This window comes from Balaenoptera borealis (genome assembly GCF_965194805.1).
Source record: "Balaenoptera borealis genome assembly, chromosome: 1".
NCBI lineage: Eukaryota > Metazoa > Chordata > Mammalia > Artiodactyla > Balaenopteridae > Balaenoptera > Balaenoptera borealis.
Genome location: NC_138860.1, coordinates 174,647,163 through 174,668,516, shown reverse-complemented (window position 1 = coordinate 174,668,516; position 21,354 = coordinate 174,647,163).

The window sequence follows — 21,354 nt, the reverse complement described above, 5'->3', positions numbered from 1 at the left end:
CTTTCCTGCCCCTCCTCACCCCCACCTCCACCTGCCGTTCACTCAGGAAACCAAACCAGAGACAGACAAAGGAGAGGGGCAAGGACCACCTGCCCATCTGTCCACCAAGCTAGCCGGACAAGGAGGAATCTAGGACATGACCAAGGAGAGACGAATCTGGAAAAATGCATTATCAAGAGCCTGGGATTTGGAGTCAGGCTCTCTGGGTTTGAATCACTGCCCCACAAGGGGGCAAATTCTTTCAACTTCTCTGAGCCTCAGTTTCTTTATCTGTCAAATGGGGATTACAGGAGCAGCTTTGAAGGGTGGTTTTGAGGGCTGCATAGGGCAATGGACTTGACTGAGTGCCTCCTCAGTAAGCACCCGTGGCAGGGAAGTGCTTAGAACACGGTCTCACACTGCGGCAGTGCTGTTGTTACCCTGTCTGGGGGCCAAGGTCAAGCCCCCAGGGCCTGCTGTGTTCTCATCGACCTGGCTGCCCTCATTGATCTGGCCAGGGCCCCCTTGGGAGCCCTTTCTATGTGGACCCGCTGCCCTCTGCCCTTGGGTGGCTGCCCTTTGCCAAGTTCACGGTCTGGAGCAGCCGGCCAGCTGGACCTCCTGCTAATGAGCTCCTCGCCCTGCCCAGACCAGCTTCCCCCACTCTGCGTCCATCCCTGACCTTCCCGGGAAGTTCCCTCCTCCACTCCTGCCTCTACCATAACTGCTGCTGCCTGCCCTGTGCGCTCCTGTCTCTGGCTAGACCTCATCTGCAGACCCTGAACCCCAGCCTCTCCCCCTCTGACAGGTGTGTTTCAGTGCCAGGGCTGTGGACTGGACAGGTGGTCTGGGTTCAAAGCTTGACTTGGCCACTTCCTAGCTGTTATGGACCTAATGTTTGTGTCCCCTGTCCCCCAAAATTCATATGTTGAAGCCCTAACCCCTAATATGGCTGTATTTGGAGAGGGGACATCTAAGGAAGCTGCATCATCTCCCAGCTGCTTTCCAATGTCCCTTTCTCGGCTTTCGCCCACACTTGGCATGAAAAACTGCCTCGGGAACTCCTTTAGTGCACATGGGCAGGGATGCTGAGGACACCAGCCGCCCATCACTGAGCGCCCCTCCCCCAGACTGCCCCGAGGAGCCGGTGGGTTTCCTCCTTTCTGACACCAATGCTGATGTAACTGACCACATCTTCGTTTTTGCCTTGGCTTCTGGGAAGCTCAAAGTCAAATTTGGAACTCAACCTGAGCAACTCTCTGGCCCTTCTCTGTGAGTTTGACTGTCTATTTCTGTTTCTATGTTCCTATTTCCCAACTCTCTGTTTCTACCTTTCCCTCCCTCCCTCCCTCCTCCCTCCCTCTCTCCCTCCCACCTTCCTCCCTCCCTCCCTCCTTTCCCTCCCTCCCTCCCTTCTTTCCTTCTTTCCTTCCTTCCTCATTGTGTGCTAGGTCCCTGCCCTTGGAGCCTGCTCTGGAGCAGGGAAGATAAACACATGAAATGAAGAATCTCAAACATAATTATATAATTATAATAAGATAAGCAGGATCAGGTGGCAGGACCACCTTCCAGGGGCTTCACAGAGTCAGGGTTTGGGGAAGGCTTTCCCAGAGGCACAGCCCTGGAGCTGAGGTCTGAGGGGTATGTAGAAATGTGTGGGTAAGGCACAGGGAGCAGAGGGTGGCAGCCAGCCCTGTGCTGAGAAGATGCTTTTTGAGCTGGAGGACTGAGGAGCTCGGGCCCGGGGCTCAGAGCACAGAGATCCAGGGCAGAGTGGCTGCGGAGAGAGAGGTCAAAGATGTGGGTAGGGGGCTTCCCTGGTGGTGCAGTGGTTGAGAGTCTGCCTGCTAATGCAGGGGACATGGGTTCGAGCCCTAGTCTGGGAAGATCCCACATGCCGCAGAGCAACTGGGCCCGTGCGCCACAACTACTGAGCCTGCTCGTCTGGAGCCTGTGCTCCGCAACAAGAGAGGCCATGATAGTGAGAGGCCCGTGCACCGCGATGAAGAGTGGCCCCCGCTCGCCGCAACTAGAGAAAGCCCTCGCACAGAAACGAAGACCCAACACAGCCAAAAATAAATAAATAAATAAATAAATGTATTTTAAAAAAAAAAAAGATGTGGGTAGGGCCAACCTCGCAGGGCCTGGAAGGCTGTGGTTTATCCAGAGAGCAGAGGCTAAAATGATATCGTTACATGACGCGTAACAAGGTGTGTGCTCTAGTGGTAAGTATAAAGCCCCTGTTGAAATGCAGAATCTAGACTGGCAGAGCCGTGCTGATGGGAATGAGTCTCCTGGATCGCTTTCTTCCTGGGAAAAGCAGAAACCTTGCCTCCTTTGGGGGATAATGAAGACAGTTTGTCTGGGTTTGGTGAAGGCATGGGAGGAAATCAGAGGCTGAGAAGGGTTGGGGGAGGGGTGGGGGAGGCATCACTGAAAGGAGAAAGCAGTCCGGAAGATTCTAGTGCTGGTTCGGCTTGTGGCCTTGAGAAAGTCCCATTGCCCTTCTGAGCCTCGGTTTCCCTCTGTGGATGGTGGAAGGGGCTCCACAAGGGTCCCGCCAGTCAAAGCTTTATGCCTTGACAGTGAACCACGAAGCTGGTCAGACAGAGCCCCCTGACAAAAGGCGTCCTCGCCAAGTCCAAGATCAGGGTCCCCAGAGTGCCTCCACCCCAGCCATTGCCCAGCCCCTGACCCGCCCTCCCCAGAAGTGGGGAATGGCGACAGAGAGTCTTGGTAAGCCATTAGGGCCTGGGCTCCGTCACAGATTTAATGACGTTGTGTTGCTTTAAAAGCCAGCACTGCAATCCTGCCCTCGTGCTCCCCGGAGAAAACCCTGTCCAGGGCAGCAGGGCCCCGTCCCCGCACCACTGGGGGCAGGAGGCCTCTCAGCCTGCCCCAGTCCCCAGGCCAGGTCTCTCCAGATGTGGCTTAAGAATCTCTTCTGGGTCAAACACCTCCAGAGTCAGCATCGCTTCTTGGGAGGGAGGCTCTGCTGGCGTTTGACCTCAATGTTGGATCAAGGGGATGAAGCAGAGGGAGGAAGCGATGGAAGGAAGAAGTCTGCGTCCTGGAACCGGCTCTGGCTGTAATTTGCTGTGTGCCTTTGGGTAGGTCACTTCCCACTTCTAAGCCTCAGTTTTCCCATCTGTAAAATGAGCGTGTTAGCTTGGCCCTGTGATAAGCAGAGGCCAGGGTGGGATTAGATATGCAAGAGATTCACTGCGGGAAACAGCTGGGAAGCCTAACAGGGAGAGGGAGCAGTGGGCAGGAAGGGGCCCCAGAGCAGGACACAGGCCTGACACCTCCGCTGTGCTCAGGTATCGTGTAGGGGGACCAGGGGAGCTGGCCTGAGTGCCAACATGGCGGTGGGTCCAGAGAGGTTGCAGCTGGGTCCTCAGCCGCTGTGCTCCGTGTTGTAGGCCCTCCTGAAGGAGAGCTGGGGGAGACATCTCCACGGTCCCCACAGCGGGGGACCAGTCCCCACCCGGCTATGCTGTGGGACTCTGGCTGAGTCGCCGTGTAAACTGGGAAGTGCTGTTTCCACATGACCGTGTGCTGATTATGTCGCAGGAGCCAGTGTAGACCCAGCCCAGGGGAGAATCTGACAGTGAGAGTTTGGGGCAGGGCTGGGGTGGGGAGGGCGGCCCCATCATCAGCCTGGGAGAACTCCAGGGCCAGGCCAGACTCACACTGCCCATCAGGCCACACCGTGAAGGCTGAGGGCAAGTGGAGGTCGGACCGGGGCAGGCCTGGAAGGTCAGGGTGAGGAGCTGGGTGAGGCCTCACTCTGTGGACGGGAGGGAGCCGTCGAAAGGCCAGGCCGGCAGAGCGGCTGGTGCCGCTGGGCCTCAGGAAGGTTAACTTGGCTTCGGTTGACCCATGGATCCGGGCCGGGAGAGCCAGAGGCCCAGGGCTGTCAAGGCTCAGGTGGCCAGGCCTGGGGCCCGCACTTCCCACCCCCAGGGCCCCGCTGACCAGAGGGATTTTCCACCTTGGGCTGAGCCTGTCTGGCCCTTCCTGGGAGATGCCTCTTACTTCTCTATTCCCGGCCGGCGGGCCAGCATGTGGTGGGAGAGCGGCTCCCAGGCTGGGCTGTGGGACTCGCCATAGTGGCCACACTCCCCATGCCAAACCCCAAACCTGCTTCCCCTTCTGGAAGTCACGGCAGAAAGAAGACCCAACTTCCTGAGTGTTCGCCCTCCTCCTGGGCCTTTGTTCCCCAAACACCCTATAAGCCCTCTCGGGCCCCACTGAGCCCAGCACCCCAGGAAGCTCCTCGGTCCTTCTTCCTCATCACAACCCTTTAAGTTACCCTCGCTGTGGGCCAGGGACCACGTTGAATGCTTTCCTGAATTAGCTCCTTGAATTTCTATGCAACCCTGTGAACAGTATACTTTCCTTTCTATTTTGCAGATGAAGAAACTGAGGTCAGAGGAGTTCACTCCCTTGTCCACAGCTGGTCAGTGGGGGAACTAGAATTCAAATCCAGATCTCTTCAATCCAAAAGGTTACTAGTAAAGAAAAATAACTATCCCTCAAATCTTTCCCCTCTTGACAGTTCTCAAGTACATTTTATTTCAAACCTAGACCAAGCTGGAGGAGGATATTTTTCCCATTTTGCTGGTGAGAAAACTGAGGCTGGAGAAAAGCAGTAGCCCAAAACTCACACACGTGGTCAGGGTTGGACAGGAGGGGCCTGGCCCACTGCCCCTTGCCTCCACAGGCCAGAAACAGAAGATGGGGCACCATGACCCCAACTCCTCAGCTGCAGCAGCCCAAAGGGTGCTCAGAGCAGGACAAAAAGCAGAGATTTTTTTCCTTGTGACGCTTTTGCCTTCCCTCCGGGTAGGGACAGACCTGAGTCAGCCAGTCTGTCAAGGCAGAGATGTCCCTTATAAGAGTCTGGGAGCCAAAACCTGGGGAGAGGCCCTCAGGACACCTTTTGAAGGTTCTTTAATATCTTTTCTTTTAAAAAACGTGTTTCCTGTTTAATTACAAAAATAACACATGCTCGTTGTAACAGTTTCCTACTCTTGGCCAAGCTGGTTCTCCATCCCACCTCCCATCCTTCCTCTGAGAATCAACCTAGCTGCAGGCAGCGGTTTGATCTGGAATCCTCCAGCCCTTTCAATACTTAGTGAGATGAGTGGAATTTGGTTTTTTCTCTATTATAAAAATGGGCTCAGGCACACAGCGACAAATTACTTTTTTCAGTTACTATATAATTTCAATATGAAGCACGCAGTTACAGCATACGGTCTGACCTCATTCTGTTCAGCTGCCGGAGGTCTTGTTGGATTGTTCTGGAGTGGTGGCTTCTCCATCGATGGGCAGTGACATGACTCCTTCTGGCTGTGCTGCTCTTACAAGCAAAGCTTCTGTGAATTTTCCAATACGTCTCATCACCCTCAGGATAATGTTCCCGAAGGTAGAGGCAGAATGTTATAGCGGCTAAGAGCACAGACACAGGAGCTGGCTCTGTCACTTAGCAGCTGGGTAACCTTGGACAGGGTAGTCTCTCTGAGGCTCAGTTTCCTCATCTGGAAAATGGGGATAAGAACAGTGCACCTACCTCGGAGGTCTTTGTCAGAATTCAGTGAGTTCATACACATAAAGCACTTAAAACTGCCTGGCACAGAGAAAGTGCCACTGGCTATTCTTATTATTTCTAGGAGTGGGATGGCTGGGTCTCAGGGTTTGTGCATTTTTCAGTTTTACCAGGTTTTGCCAAAGAGGACTGCCCCTGGGGGCCTCCTGCCCTCACAGCCGCAAGGATACTAGTTCCCCCCCAGACATCAGTACCCCCCACGCAGGGCAGTCCCTGCCTTCTGGAAGGTTAATCATTAGAATTGCAACCCCCTTCACTGGGCCTCAGGCTGCAGTTTAAGCTCCCCCATTCTCTGGGCAGAGCTGCAGACTCCCGTGTACTTCTAGGCCCTGCATCCCGCAGACCCCCGTCTTCCATCTTCTAGGACCACTTTCCCACTAACAAGCCCTCCATTTAAAAAGGCCGTGATGTAAAGGAAAAACTCCCTGGCCCAGAAGTCAGGGGAGACTGACCTCGGTGACGAACTCTGCCCTCCCCGCTGAGAGACGAGGGCAGGGCCGGTAGCGCCTCCAGCCTGGTTTCAGGGCCAGGGCCAGGGCCAGGGCCAGGGTGGGCCAAGCCAGGGCCACAGGGATGCTGACTGTCCACTTTCTGTAAGTGCCAGGTTGATGCCAAACAGTGAGGGCCTCCTCAAACTTTACCTCTGGGACACCTTGCCAACCTCACCCTAGTCCTGGCCCTGCTTAGTTTTCTTAGCTGCAAAATGGGAGTCCTAACTGCAGCCTAAAACCTCAGGGGCTGACTCAGAGTAGCCAGTGAGAGAGAGTTGAGAGTACAAAGGGCTTTGCAAACTCTCGAGTGCTGGGTTTAGGATTATCGAGCAAGGTGGGTGTGAAGCAGGAGAGTGTGATTCTGGCTGCGGTAACTCGGAAACCCCAATTCAGGACAACTATCCCCGGAGGTAGGTGCGGGATTCAGAGAGGATGCCCCGGGGACGTGTGCGTGGGATACAGGATGTGTGCCCCTGATTGAGGGCCAAAGAGATTCACTTGGAACCTCACTCCTTAAGACTTCGGGGAGTACCCTAACCCCTTTATCTCTGGGGGAGCACCATCCCTTTGGGCATAAAGACCCTGTAGCCACCATAGCCCCTGGGGCTTTGTGTGAGGTTTGAGGCCAAAGGCAGGGAAGTCAGAGATGGTGTTGGGGCTCCACTCCCAGCTCCAGACCACGGCAGGGGCAGCGAGAGAGGGGCAAGCAGAGGTCCGGGCAGGGGGAGGAGGCCGTATGCCCTTTCTTAGGCAGGAAGCTTGCTCACTCTTCTCCTTCTCCGGACCAACTTTACTTTTACTGACCCTTCAAAACAATCCTAGGAAGTCATATTATCATTAGCTCCATTTTTAAAGACGAGGAAACAGGTTCAGAGAGGGGAAGTGTCTTGCCCAAGGTCCTGGCTCAAGAACCTACCAGAATCTGGGCAGGTTGAAGACTTGTATTTGATCTTCCAAGGAGACAGCTTAGGGCATCCCAGCCTCCCCTCCTCCCCCCTCCCCGGAAGCCTCCTGAGCTGAGGGAAGCAGACCCGGCCTCTCCGGAGCACTGGGTGAGTGGGTGCTGGGCAGGCCAGGCTGCAGGACCCCCCTCACCCACCCTACACCTGCCCCTCCCTTGAGCCTCACCCCGCCCCCTCCCCCTTGATGGCGATGGTCACAGCTGGGCCTGGCCCCATTAGCACCATTTTCACTAACCACTCCGAGGCCTGGGGTGGCGGGGTGGGGGGGCAGATGGGCTCCCCCGGGGCCCAACCCTCTTTGCTACACAGACTCCACCCTCCCCACCATGGAGGCCACAGTCTTCCCTGCCCTTCCACCCTGAGCCCTCAGTCCATCCCGGAGGCCCTCCTGGGGCAGCCGGGCTTCCACCTCCAAGCTGCCCTAAAGGTCCTGGCCTTAGGACTGAGGGTCAGCCCCAATATCACAACGATATCATCAGTAATAACAAAAGCCACCTCCTATCGAGGGAAGGTTTTCAGGCTGACGGCTCCTGGGCATATTATGTGTGGGGGAAATTGTTTACCCTCACGGCACTTCCAGAGATATTAACCGGACCCATTTGACAGCTGAGTAAACTGAGGTTCTTTGTTTAGTTTCCTCCAGAAGCAGACCTCGAGGCCACACCAAGGAAGCCTTGCCCCTTGCCCAGGAAGGTGGGGGGAGAGGCAGCAGCAGGCTCCTATGTTCTCCGAAATCCTTCCTTGCCCCCATCCTTGCCGCTGGGATGTTGGGAAGCTCAGACAGGTTCATTCTACCCTGGGACAAAGCAGACAGATAGCAATGCTCAGACCACAAGGGTGGAGGAGTGAATGAATGACTGCAATAAGCCAACGGCAGAGTCTCAAAGCTCAGATCCTCTTACAGGACCCAGCCTTTCACCTCTTCCTGCAATCCCAGCCACCAGGTCCCGAGAAAGCCCCAAAGTCACCACCTGCAGCCCACAGGCAGCAAACGTGTCATTTTGCTTTGCATGTCACCGTGCTGTTAAATTTTTTGAGTTTTGCCAACATTTCACAATTGTAGAACTTCACATAAAAGCTCACATTTTTAGCTTCACCTGAGAAAGCAGAAGTTCTGACAAAATGAGGCGCACCTTCCTGCACAGTACGGGCTGAGTGCTGGTTGCCTCTTGGGACCAGGCATGGGCTGTCCAGGTTGTCACAGTCTCCAGCACTCCCTCTGCTTCCCTGACACTGAAGCCAATGTCAGCTTCCCACTTTGCAGCTTGAGCTGTGGTTTTAATGCCACATACATGACCCCTGGAAGCCTGGAAGTTTCAGAGGAAAATACCTTCAACTGGAACCCTGGAGAGCTGGGTTTTGACTTGCTGTGTGACCTCAAGCAAATCCCTCCCCCTCTCTGTGCCTCAGTTGCTTCCTATATGAACTGAGGGGCAGACAGATGATCTAAGAGCCCTTCTTGCCGACAATGTCCCAGGCTTGATAAAGAGGCCTGGGGAGCCAAGCAGGCCTTCCTTGGCTCAGAGCACTGGGTGAGATGTAAGACACGGCTGCAAAGAGCTCACTCGATCCTGACACTCCAAAGCTGCTTCCAGGTGCTCGTGCCGTGGGCTCCACTGAACATTTCCCCAGCAGGGGAGGACCCCCCCTCAGATCCATGGCTCGCCGTGCCAGGGGCTCCACAAGCATGTCCAGCAGGCCGGCGGGAGGTGGAGGAGTTGGACGTGGTGTCTGCTTCCACGGGCCATTAGTGTCAGAGCAGCAGCTACAGCAGAAGGAAAGCCACTCGCCAGAGTAAAATTTAATACCCGAAGTTGGCTTGAACATGCGGGAAGCTATGGAGGGGCTGGGGTCCCCCCAACACAGCCTCCTGCAGGTCAGCCCCTGAGAAGCCATCGGTGGGGGGGTGCGGGGGAGGGCAGGGCCTGGGCCAGGCACAAGAGGTGGCTGGCTGTCCAGGGAGTCAATTCTGAGTCTAGGAAAATTCATCTCAACCCACATCCATCACACGCCTCCTCTGTGCCTGGCACTGCTCTCTACGTCCAAGCGGCCACTTCCTAAATAGGAACAAATATCACCATCATCTTTGCAGTTACTGCTGCCACCGCGGTCGGTGCCTTCCCTAGCGACCTGGTAAGATCACATCTGTGAACCTCCCCCTCCTTCGTGGAATCACCCCCCTCTTGCTAGAGCGACTGTGAAAATCAAATAGTAACAACAAATTGGTGTCGAGAGCATTGGAGGTACCAAACGGTTTGAGCTTTTCTCATGAGACACTGGGCATGACAGGGTCCACCCACCACGCTCCGGTGCCCCCCACGCTCACACCCGTTTCCACACTCCCGCACACCCGCCCCTCCCTCCCTCCCAGCCCGCCCTGCCCCCCTCCCCCCGTCCCTGCGGCCAGCCGCCTCCCAGCATTCCCTGCGGCCAGCCCCATGGCGCTGGGTTGGACTCCCTGAAGCCCTGACTCCCACAGCCAAATCAAGTCAAAGACCAATTAATGTTCTGATACCTGTGGCCGGCTGAAGTGATGCAGAGCTGATGATTTCTTTTTCCATTTTACTCCAACTGTGGTTTCATTTTTTTCCCAGCCCTCCTTTGGTCAGTGGTTTTAGGGGCACTAAAGTTCACTTTTGTGGGTAACCTGCACTTTTAGCTGCTGATTTAATTAACTCAGCCTTTCTCTTCCTTGACCAGAACAAGGCCAGCCGGGCTGCTTTGCAGACACCCATCTGGACAGCCAACGGCCAGAGGCGTCTGGCGGGAGAGCGTGTGGTCCCTGGCAGACACTCGCCAGCCCTGGCCGTCATCCGCTCCATGTTTTCTGAAGCACTTCTGAGCCACTATCTCATGAGGCTCCAAGGGGTTTGGTTCCCATTTGACAGGTGGGGAAACTAAGGCTCAGAGATGTGAACCCGATTACCTGGGGCCACAAAGCTGAGCTGGGCTTGCAAGACAACTTTGTCTATTTCCATGGTGCTCTATTTCAGAGAGACAGTTTATTCCCGCAAAAGGTCCCCCACTGAAGGAGAGGAAGGAAAAGGCTGGGAGACACATAGGGATGATAAAGAGGAACAGGAGGAAGGGAGGGAGATGCTGGTTGAAATCACAGTCTCCTGGCTTCACTCCAGAGGTTCTTCCCCACGATGGAGCAGACCAGAGTCTTTCATCCTCTGAGAAGTTTCCAGAATCCTAGCATGAATCTCTCAGTGGCCAGGTGAGGGGAACATTCAGCCCTCAGCATTCGGTCCTCAAAGGCCTCTGCCCAGTGGACACCTAGTGCCACAGAGGACCCTCAGGGGAAGAGAAGCCTGGAGCAGGAGGGAGCAGGAGAGACCAGAGCAGACATTTGAAGAGGCTTTAGGAGGAAAGCTTTCAACCCGGGACGTGCAAACAGCTGAGGCCAGGGAAGTGGTGAGAATTATGGGGAGACTCGCTGTGTGACTTGACCTGAGTCCTTCCCCATCTCCGGCCCTCAGATGCATTTGCAGATGCTCACAGCCAGCAATGACGGCCCTTTCTGTCTGCGCAGCTAGTGTTTTAGGGAACTCTGGCTGCTAGACTAGAGAAGGAAGGGCCCTGGGCTTGGAGACAGACCCTCCTCTGCTTACCTTCTCATTCCACCTCCTCCAGGAAACTCCCCACCCTTCACCCACACCCATTCCTCAGTCTCTATTCAGGGCTCCATACACTCTTTCCTCTCTTTTCTTTTCTTTTTTTCTTTTTTTTCTTTTTGGCCACCAGGGTGAATCGTCAATTGATTTGTTATTTATCCCACTGACAACAAAGAGAGTGAAAAGGTAATAATTCTGGGCCCTGGGGTAATTCAATTCCTGTAGCACCGTCAGCTACATTAACTTACTTCCTGGATCTCAATTCAATTAGAGCAACATTCCCCAGCATTAATAAATCAATACTCATGCCATTTGGATATATTTTGAATGTCTTTCATTATACATTGCAGGTCGGGGATGGCTGTTGAATTGGAAGTTAATGGGACAGGACAAGGCAGTTGGGGCTGCCTGGGGAGAAGCTTCCAGCCGTTGACTCTAATTGCCTCTGCTGCAGAAGAGACCGTTAGTAAAACAGGGGCCTGGTTAACTGAGTGAGCCCACTGGAGTTACCATGAGCTGAAGCTCCAGTCTGGGTGGATGGAGGTACAGTGGTTGGAGAGACTGTGTTCACCCACTCTTGTATTCATTCATTCATTCATCCACTCATCCATTCATTCATCCACTCATCCATCCTCCCATCCATCCTCCCAGTCTTCCTCCATCCTCCTCTCATCATCCTTCCTCCCACCCTTCCCCCACGCCTCCTCCCACATGTCCTCTCACTGTCCTGCAATCCCTCTTCACACCTCCTGCAAGCCTTCCTTTCGTCTTCCTCCCAGCCCTCCTCCTGGTTCCTCCTTTTATCCCTCCTCCTACCCCTTCTCCCATCCTTCTTCCAAGTCATCTTCCCATCCCTCCCCGCCGTCTTCTTCCCATCCTTCTTCCCATTCTTTCTCCTCCTTTCTTCCAATTTTCTTTCCATCTTTTCACCCTTCTATCAGCCAGAACATTTTGCTAAGGGCCTACTAGACAATAGGCTGCAGAAGAGAATGTACTGACCTTTACTGACTTCTGGGCTTATATAGATGTATATCATACATGTTCGTCAACTTCAGAGACTCAGAATCTAAACAAATAATTACAACACAATGTTCAAGGGCCACAGCATGAGCAATCAAGAACACTTCTGTGCCAGAGAAGCCAAAGCAAGGCTCAGAGGTGAGCCAGTGGCAGAAACGTCCGAATCTAGGGGTTGGAGGAGAGTAAGGGGAAGGTTCCCCAGAGGAGGTGAAGCCTGGGGTAGGTTTTGAGGATGGGAAGGTCTTGGCCAGTTGGCTTGAGGGAGATCAGGAAGTGCAGAGAGCCTGAGGAAACTGAGGACTGCAGGGCAGGGGCTCGCAAACGTGTATGGATCCAAATCACCCAGGAGGTAAATAAAAATATGGCTCCCAGGATCCTCTCTGGGGAGTCTCATCCAGGAGGTCTAGGAAGGGGTCAGAAATCATGGTCAGCAGCCACGGCCTGCATCGCAGGCTGGCCCTATCTGGCTGTGTGGCTGAGTGAGACCCAGCCCTCTCTGAGCCTTCCTAGGTGTGCAGTCGAATTTCTCATTGAACAATGTCCCTTGAGATAGGCAAAATTGGTACCGTTTCCTGCCTTTGACAAATGAAGAAACTTAAAACCAAACAGGCAAGGGCTGAGCCACCAGTGGAGTCTCTGCCTTCCTCTCATGGAGGCTCAGGGCCTTTGCACCTGCTGCCCCTCTGCTTGGATCACACTCCCCACCAGGTATCCATGTGGTCGGCCCCTCCTCTTCTGTATTTGTTATTTATTGCTGCATAACATATTACCCACAAATTTGGTGGCCTAAAACAACAAACATTTATTATCACACAGTTCCTATGGGTCAAGAATCCAGGAGTGGCTGGTTCTAGTTCAGGCTCTCTGAGGAGGCTGCAGTCAGAATGTCAGCAGGGGCTGAAGTCATCTGAAGGGTTCACTTTCCGGATGGCTCACTCTAGCTGTTGGCAGGAGGGGTCAGTTCCTCACTAGGTGGGCCTCGCCACAGAGCTGCTCGAGTGTCCTCACGATGTGGCAGCTGCTTTCCCTGGAGCAGGTGATCTGAGAGAGCAAGCTGGAAACTGCAGTGTATCTTATAACTTACCCGGAAGTCATATGCTTTCATTTCTGACACATTCCACTTGTTAAAAGTGAGTCACCAAGTCCGGTCCACACTCAAAGAGAGGACAATTAAGCTCTATCTCTTGAAGGGAAGAATACTGGAGAATTTGTGGACACATTTTAAAGCCCCCATATCTTCTCTCAGATCTCACTCAAATGTCACCTTATCGAGATGCTTTCCCTGACACATCTGTCTTTAAGAATTCCCAGCTTCTTGTTCTCTCTCGCCTCTCTTGCTCTGCATTTTTTTGTTTTTCTCCATGGCATTTGCCATCACATGATATCCTATCTATTTTTCTTTAACATCTTTATTGGAGTATAATTGCTTTACAATGGTGTGTTAGTTTCTGCTATATAACAAAGTGAATCAGCTATACATATACATATATCCCCATATCTCCTCCCTCTTGCGTCTCCCTCCCACCCTCCCTATCCCACCCCTCTAGGTGGTCACAAAGCACCGAGTTGATCTCCCTATGCTATGCGGCTGCTTCCCACTAGCTATCTATTTTACATTTGGTAGTGTATATATGTCCGTGCCACTCTCTCACTTTGTCCCAGCTTACCCTTCCCCCTCCCCGTGTCCTCAAGTCCATTCTGTACATCTGCGTCTTTATTCCTGTCCTGCCCCTAGATTCTTCAGAACCTTTTTTTTTTTTTAGATTCCATATATATGTGTTAGCATACGGTATTTGTTTTTCTCTTTCTGACTTACTTCACTCTGTATGACAGACTCTAGGTCCATCCACCTCACTACAAAGAACTCAATTTCATTTCTTTTTATGGCTGAGTAATATTCCATTGTATATATGTGTCACATCTTCTTTATCCATTCATCTGTCAATGGACATTTAGGTTGATCCCATGTCCTGGCTATTGTAAATAGAGCTTCAGTGAACATTGTGGTACATGACTCTTTTTGAATTATGGTTTTCTCAGGGTATATGCCCAGTAGTGGGATTGCTGGATCATATGGTAGTTCTATTTTTAGTTTTTTAAGGAACCTCCATACTGTTCTCCATAGTGGCTGTATCAATTTACATTCCTACCAACAGTGCAAGAGGGTTCCCTTTTCTCCACACCCTCTCCAGCATTTATTGTTTGTAGATTTTGTGATGATGGCCATTCTGACCGGTGTGAGGTGATACCTCATTGTAGTTTTGATTTGCATTTCTCTAATGATTAGTGATGTTGAGCATCCTTTCATGTGTTTGTTGGCAATCTGTATATCTTCTTTGGAGAAATGTCTGTTTAGGTCTTCTGCCCATTTTTGGATTGGGTTGTTTGTTTCTTTGATATTGAGCTGCATGAACTGCTTGTATATTTTAGAGATGAATCCTTTGTCAGTTGTTTCGTTTGCAAATATTTTCTCCCATTCTGAGGGTTGTCTTTTCGTCTTGTTTATGGTTTCCTTTGCTGTGCAAAAGCTTTTAAGTTTCATTGGGTCCCATTTGTTTATTTTTGTTTTTATTTCCATTTCTCTAGGAGGTGGGTCAAAAAGGATCTTGCTGTGATTTATGTCATAGAGTGTTCTGCCTAGGTTTTCCTCTAAGAGTTTTATAGTGTCTGGTCTTACATTTAGGTCTTGAATCCATTTTGAGTTTATTTTTGTGTATGGTGTTAGGGAGTGTTCTAATTTCATTCTTTTACATGTAGCTGTCCAGTTTTCCCATCCTATCTATTTTAATTATTCATCTTTTCTGCCTCTCCCCAGTAGTATAGACTCCATGAAATCAGACACTGTGTCAGTTTTGTTCACTGCTGTATCCCCAGCGCAAGAATGGTCCCTGGCACATAGTAGGTACTTAATAAGTAATTGCTGAATCCAAGGATGAAGATGAAGCTGAAGGAAGAGAGAGCAGTGCTGGCGCACTCTGGGTCTTCCCTGTTTCTGGAACCTGACCTTGACAGGTGACTTCCCTGTCACCTGAGACCTCATCCTGTGCCAGATTGGGGCAGCCTGGTCTGAGGGTCAGTTCTGGTCCCAGATTGGTCATTAGCCTTCATTGTGATGCCAGACATGTCCTCTGTCCTGGCTCAGCCTCAGTTTCTCCCTCTGATAGAAGTATGCTGGATTCCTTCTTCCATTTAACGAGTATGGCCGCAGCACCTACTAGGTATCACACAGTGTTCCAGGCACTAGACAGACACAGCAACTGCCTTCACAAGGCTGAGCCTCTAGAATAAAACCACTGAGGGTCCTTCCAGCTCCCATGTGCTCCTGTTCTGCCCTCAGCCCACTGGCAGATGCTGATGTGTATTGAATTGGGTCCCCACAAATTCATATGTTGAAGCCCTAATACCCTACAGTGATAGGGCCTTGGGGAGGTAATTAGGGTTAGATGAAGTCATGTGGGTGGGGCCCTCATGATGGGATTAATGGTTTTATAAGAAGAGGAAGAGAGAGAAAGATCACTCACTCTCTCACTCTCTCCACCATGTGAGGACTCAGCGAGAAGGTGGCAGTCTGCAAGCCAGGAAGACAGCCCTCACCGGGGATCTCATCAGCCAGCACCGTGATCTTGGACTTCCCAGCCTCCAGAATGGTGAGAAATAAATGCCTGTGATATTTTGTTATAGCAGCCCAAGCTAACTTATACAGATGTGGATGGCCGATTGCCTGAGTTCAGAGATCCACAGGCTCCATATTATGTTGGGATATTTTAAAATCCTGGTTTTTAAACATCCCTTCCTGGGAAGGGGTGGAGGGCCACGGAAGGGAGGGATGTCTTTAAAGCCAGTATGAGGGGACTATGGAGAACAGGCTTTTGCTCATCTCGGGGCCTTTGTACATGCTATTCTTCCTGGTCTGGGCTTCAATGCCATCTCTACCAGGAAGCTCTCTTTAACCCAGAGTCTGGGTTAGGGCCCTCTGCTGGTTCCCACAGCACCCCCGGGCATCCTGTGTGAGTGCACCCTCCTTACTGGGCTGTAATTCTTCCTTCATCACCTGTCTCCACACAGCATCTTTTGTGAGCACCCCAAGGGTAACCCTCCAAGCCAGGATCCTCAATACTGGCCCCATTTCTGCATGTGGACCCAGCTTCAGCGAGGTTGATGTCTTTGCCAAGATCACACAGCTGGTGATTCTCCAAGTCATGGTACAAACCCAGGCCTGTCTGACTCCTCAATGTGTGAAGCATTTCCCCAAATGCTCTCTCCTGTATCTTCATACAAAATGAGTCTGCTCATGTCTCAGATGCGGGAACTGAGGTCCAGAGCTCACCTACACCCAGCCTGCCATGACCCAGGCCCCACTCACCCGGAGGAAATCTTTGGCCCAGAGATACATCAGCTACCTCGCCGGGAGCTCTTACTGTGTGAGACGCTCACCTCTGCGCTCTTGTTTACGCCACTCAAATATCCTGGAGAACATTGTTATTAATCCCACTTTGCAGATGAGAAAACAGAGACCCAGAGAATTGAGATCGTTTGTTTAGCATCCTCAACTAGTAAGTGGCAGAACAGGGATTTAAACCCAGCTCCAGTTTGTCTCTAACCACCAAGCCACAGAACCCCTTCAAAGCGCTGAGTGAGAGGCAGGTCATCATTCATTCATCCACTCATTCACTCACACATTCATTCATTCATTTAATCAATAATAAATGAGATGCCCTGGGTGGGGGGAGATGGTTAAAACATAAATTAAACAGGTATGTAAACAAGGTGATTTCAGAGAGGTAAGTGCCTTAAAGGGGATGAGGTGGGGGGGAGCACATCTTCTGTTCGGGGCTCCTCTCTGAGGAGGTGATGCTTGGGCTCCCACCTGAGTGTCCAAGAGCTGGTCCCTCAAAGATCTGGAGAAAGGTGCCAGGGTGAGAAGATATGCAGCACTTTGAGGAAGAGTAAGAGCAGCTTGGAGGGGCAGAGACTGGGGAGGGATGAAAGCCTCAGACCAGCTGTCTCTTGGGTGGGGCACCCCAACCAACCACTGTTCCCACTGGGCAGTGGGTCCAGCCAGGTCCTGTTAGTGCTGGAGGGGCCTTGATTCAGGGCTGGATGGCTCAAGGAGCCAGGAAGAGAAGGGGTCTGTGGGCCATCGCGCTGGGTGAGGCTGCCAGGGTGAGGTTCACTGAACGAAGGCAGCATGTCCCCAAGATGCAGCTGGGCCCTGCGGCTGTGCCAGGAGCCTGTGCTGCTTCTGGCTGCCTCTCCGGGCCTGAGGAGGGGGCGAGAAGCGGCAGCACATAGCTCTGCTGGCCCCGGTGTCTTCATGGGCCACTGGGATTGTGTCACTCACGGGGCAAGGGCTTGATCCCAAGGCCACACAGCTCAGGCACGAGGCCTGGGACGAACTGCAGGGGTGAGAGGCCTGACTGCCTCTTCCCTGTATCAGGACTGGGCCAGACCAAGGCCTCTTGGGTCCTCAGCAGGCCCTGGGGAGAGAGGCCTGCCCAGGGAGGAACGAGAGATCCAGAGCTGAGGCCCTGGACCCTCCCCGTCTGCCCATCCTGGCTGCCCTCCCCTGGGTGCCATCCCCCTCCCAAGCCTCTGCCCCTGTCTTTGGACAGAGACTGAGCAACAGCCTCCTTGGGGGAGAACAAAGGGCAGGACTGACCTGGTCACTTCATGACTTGACACAGTCTTTGACATTCATGTGTGGTGGTTAGACACCTGGGCTGAGCCAGCCCCGAGGCCCTCAGAGGGACCACAGAAGGGGCAGTTGTCCTGTGACTGCCTCCATTTCTCTCTGAGGCCCCTGAGGGGACAGCCCAGGACAATGGGAAGCACGTGGGCTTTGAAATTTTATTTAAAAACCTGGGTTCAAATCCTGGTCCACCTTGTGTGACCTTGGGCAAGTCACCTCACCTCTAAGTCCTCAGTTCCCCTCACAAAATGGGGGTGCATGGTGTACCAGCAAGGCCGGTTAGAGATTAAATGAGAAAATGCAAATAAAGAACCCATTGCCCTGGGCGCTCATCAAGTTTTATGAGTGGGCTCCTCCCACCACCCACTTTTTCTCTCTTAAATTTATGTTTATGCCCCCACTCCCCATCTACCTGTGTCACTACTTAGGTGTGTGTGATCCAACATAAGACTTCTACTCTCTCTGGGTTTCATAGAGTTTGGTAGCTGGAGGGATTTCAAGTTTCATGTAATGAAGCCATGTTTGTGTGTAATGAACCCATGTTTGTGTGTAACCCATGTTTGTGTGTTTGTTTCTTCCTCAAGATTGCTTTGGCTATTTGGGGTCTTTTGTGTTTCCATACAAATTGTGAAATTTTTTGTTCTGGTTCTGTGAAAAATGCCATTGGTAGTTTGATAGGGATTGCATTGAATCTGTAGATTGCTTTGGGTAGTATAGTCATTTTCACAATGTTGATTCTTCCAATCCAAGAGCATGGTGTATCTCTCCCTCTGTTTGGATCATCTTTTATTTCTTTAATCAGTGTCTTATAGCTTTCTGCATACAGGTCTTTTGTCTCCTTAAGGAGGTTTATTCCTAGGTATTTTAGTCTTTTTGTTGCAGTGGTAAATGGGAGTGTTTCCTTAATTTCTCTTTCAGATTTTTCATCATTAGTGTATAGGAATGCAAGAGCTTTCTGTGCATTAGTTTTGTATCCTGCCACTTTACCAAATTCACTTATTAGTTCTAGTAGTTTTCTGGTGGCATCTTTAGGATTCTCTATGTATAGTATCATGTCATCTGCAAACAGTGACAGTTTTACTTCTTCTTTTCCGATTTGGATTCCTTTTATTTCTTTATCTTCTCTGATTGCTGTGGCTAAAACTTCCAAAACTATGTTGAATAATAGTGGTGAGAGTGGGCAACCTTGTCTTGCTCTTGATCTTAGTGGAAATGGTTTCAGTTTTCACCATTGAGAACAATGTTGGCTGTGGGTTTGTCATATATGGCCTTTATTATGTTGAGGTAAGTTCCCTTTATGACTACTTTCTGGAGGGTTTTATCATAAATGGGTGTTGAATTTTGCTGAAAGCTTTTTCTGCATCAATTGAGATTATCATATGGTTTTTATTCTTCAATTTGTTAATATGGTGTATCACATTGATTGATTTGCACATTTTTTTTCTTTTAGTATTCAGTAAGAGTTTATTGTGCATGAAAGAACAGTTTGTGAACTGGGAGCCTTCAAATTCAAAACTCATGTGAAGCTCAGAGGCATGATGTAACAGGATGACTTAGGAAGTGAAAACCAGGAAGTTGTATAAATGAAGGCAGAGGTTGCCTCTTCTTCTTCTTCTTTTTTTTTTTTTTTTTAATCAGTCATCAGTTTTATACACATCAGTGTATACATGTCAATCCCAATCGCCCAATTCAGCACACCACCATCCCCACCCCACCACGGTTTTCCCCCCTTGGTGTCCATACGTTTGTTCTCTACATCTGTGTCTCATCTTCTGCCCTGCAACCCAGTTCATCTGTACCATTTTTCTAGGTTCCACATACATGCGTTAATATACAATATTTGTTTTTCTCTTTCTGACCTACTTCACTCTGTATGACAGTCTCTAGATCCATCCACGTCTCAACATATGACTCAATTTCGTTCCTTTTTATTGCTGAGTAATATTCCATTGTATATATGTACCACATCTTCTTTATCCATTCGTCTGTCGATGGGCATTTAGGTTGCTTCCATGACCTGGCTATTGTAAACAGTGCTGCGATGAACATTCGGGTGCATGTGTCTTTTTGAATTACGGTTTTCTCTGGGTATATGCCCAGTAGTGGGATTGCTGGGTCACATGGCAATTCTATTTTTAGTTTTTTAAGGAACCTCCATATTGTTCTCCATAGTGGCTGTATCAATTTACATTCCCACCGACAGTGCAAGAGGGTTCCCTTTTCTCCACACCCTCTCCAGCATTTGTTGTTTGTAGATTTTCTGATGATGGCCATTCTAACAGGAGTGAGGTGATACCTCATTGTAGTTTTGATTTGCATTTCTCTAATAATTAGTGATGTTGAGCATCTTTTCATGTGCTTCGTGGCCGTCTGTATGTCTTCTTTGGAGAAATGTCTATTTAGGTCTTCTGCCCATTTTTGGATTGGGGTGTTTGTTTCTTTAATATTGAGCTGAATGAGCTGTTTATATATTTTGGAGATTAATCCTTTGTCCGTTGATTCGTTTGCAAATATTTTCTCCCATTCTGAGGGCTGTCTTTTTGTCTTGTTTATGGTTTCCTTTGCTGTGCAAAAGCTTTGAAGTTTCATTAGGTCCCATTTGTTTATTTTTGTTTTTATTTCCATTACTCTAGGAGGTGGATCAAAAAAGATCTTGCTGTGATTTATGTCAAAGAGTGTTCTTCCTATGTTTTCCTCTAAGAGTTTTATAGTGTCCAGTCTTACATTTAGGTCTTGAATCCATTTTGAGTTTATTTTTGTGTATGGTGTTAGGGAGTATTCTAATTTCATTCTTTTACATGTAGCTGCCCAGTTTTCCCAGCACCACTTATTGAAGAGACTGTCTTTTCTCCATTGTATATCTTTGCCTCCTTTGTCATAGATTAGTTGACCATAAGTGCGTGGGTTTATCTCTGGGCTTTCTCTCTTGTTCCATTGATCTATGTTTCTGTTTTTGTGCCAGTGCCATATTGTCTTGATTACTGTAGCTTTGTAGTATAGTCTGAAGTCAGGGAGTCTGATTCCTCCAGCTCCGTTTTTTTCCCTCAAGACTTCTTTGGCTCTTCGGGGTCTTTTGTGTCTCCATACAAATTTTAAGATGATTTGTTCTAGTTCCTTAAAAAATGCCATTGGTAATTTGATAGGGATTGCATTGAATCTGTAGATTGCTTTGGGTAGTATAGTCATTTTCACAATATTGATTCTTCCAATCCAAGAACATGGTATATCTCTCCATCTGTTGGTATCATCTTTAATTTCTTTCATCAGTGCCTTATAGTTTTCTGCATACAGGTCTTTTGTCTCCCTAGGTAGGTTTATTCCTAGGTATTTTATTCTTTTTGTTGCAATGGTAAATGGGAGTGTTTCCATAATTTCTTTTTCAGATTTTTCATCATTAGTGTATAGGAATGCAAGAGATTTCTGTGCATTAATTTTGTATCCTGCAACTTTACCATATTCATTGATTAGCTCTAGTAGTTTTCTGGTGGCAGTTTTAGGATTCTCTATGTATAGTATCATGTCATCTGCAAACAGTGACAGTTTTACCTCTTCTTTTCCAATTTGTATTTCTTTTGTTTCTTTTTCTTCTCTGATTGCCGTGGCTAGGATTTCCAAAACTATGTTGAATAATAGTGGTGAGAGTGGACATCCTTGTCTCGTTCCTGATCTTAGAGGAAATGCTTTCAGTTTTTCCCCATTGAGAATGATGTTTGCTGTGGGTTTGTCGTATACGGTCTTTATTATGTTGAGGTAGTTTCCCTCTATGCCCACTTTCTGGAGAGTTTTTATCATAAATGAGTGTTGAATTTTGTCAAAAGTTTTTCTGCATCTATTGAGATGATCATATGGTTTTTATTCTTCAATTTGTTAATATGGTGTATCACATTGATTGATTTGCGCATATTGAAGAATCCTTGCATTCCTGGGATAAACCCCACTTGATCATGGTGTATGATCCTTTTAATGTGCTGTTGGATTCTGTTTA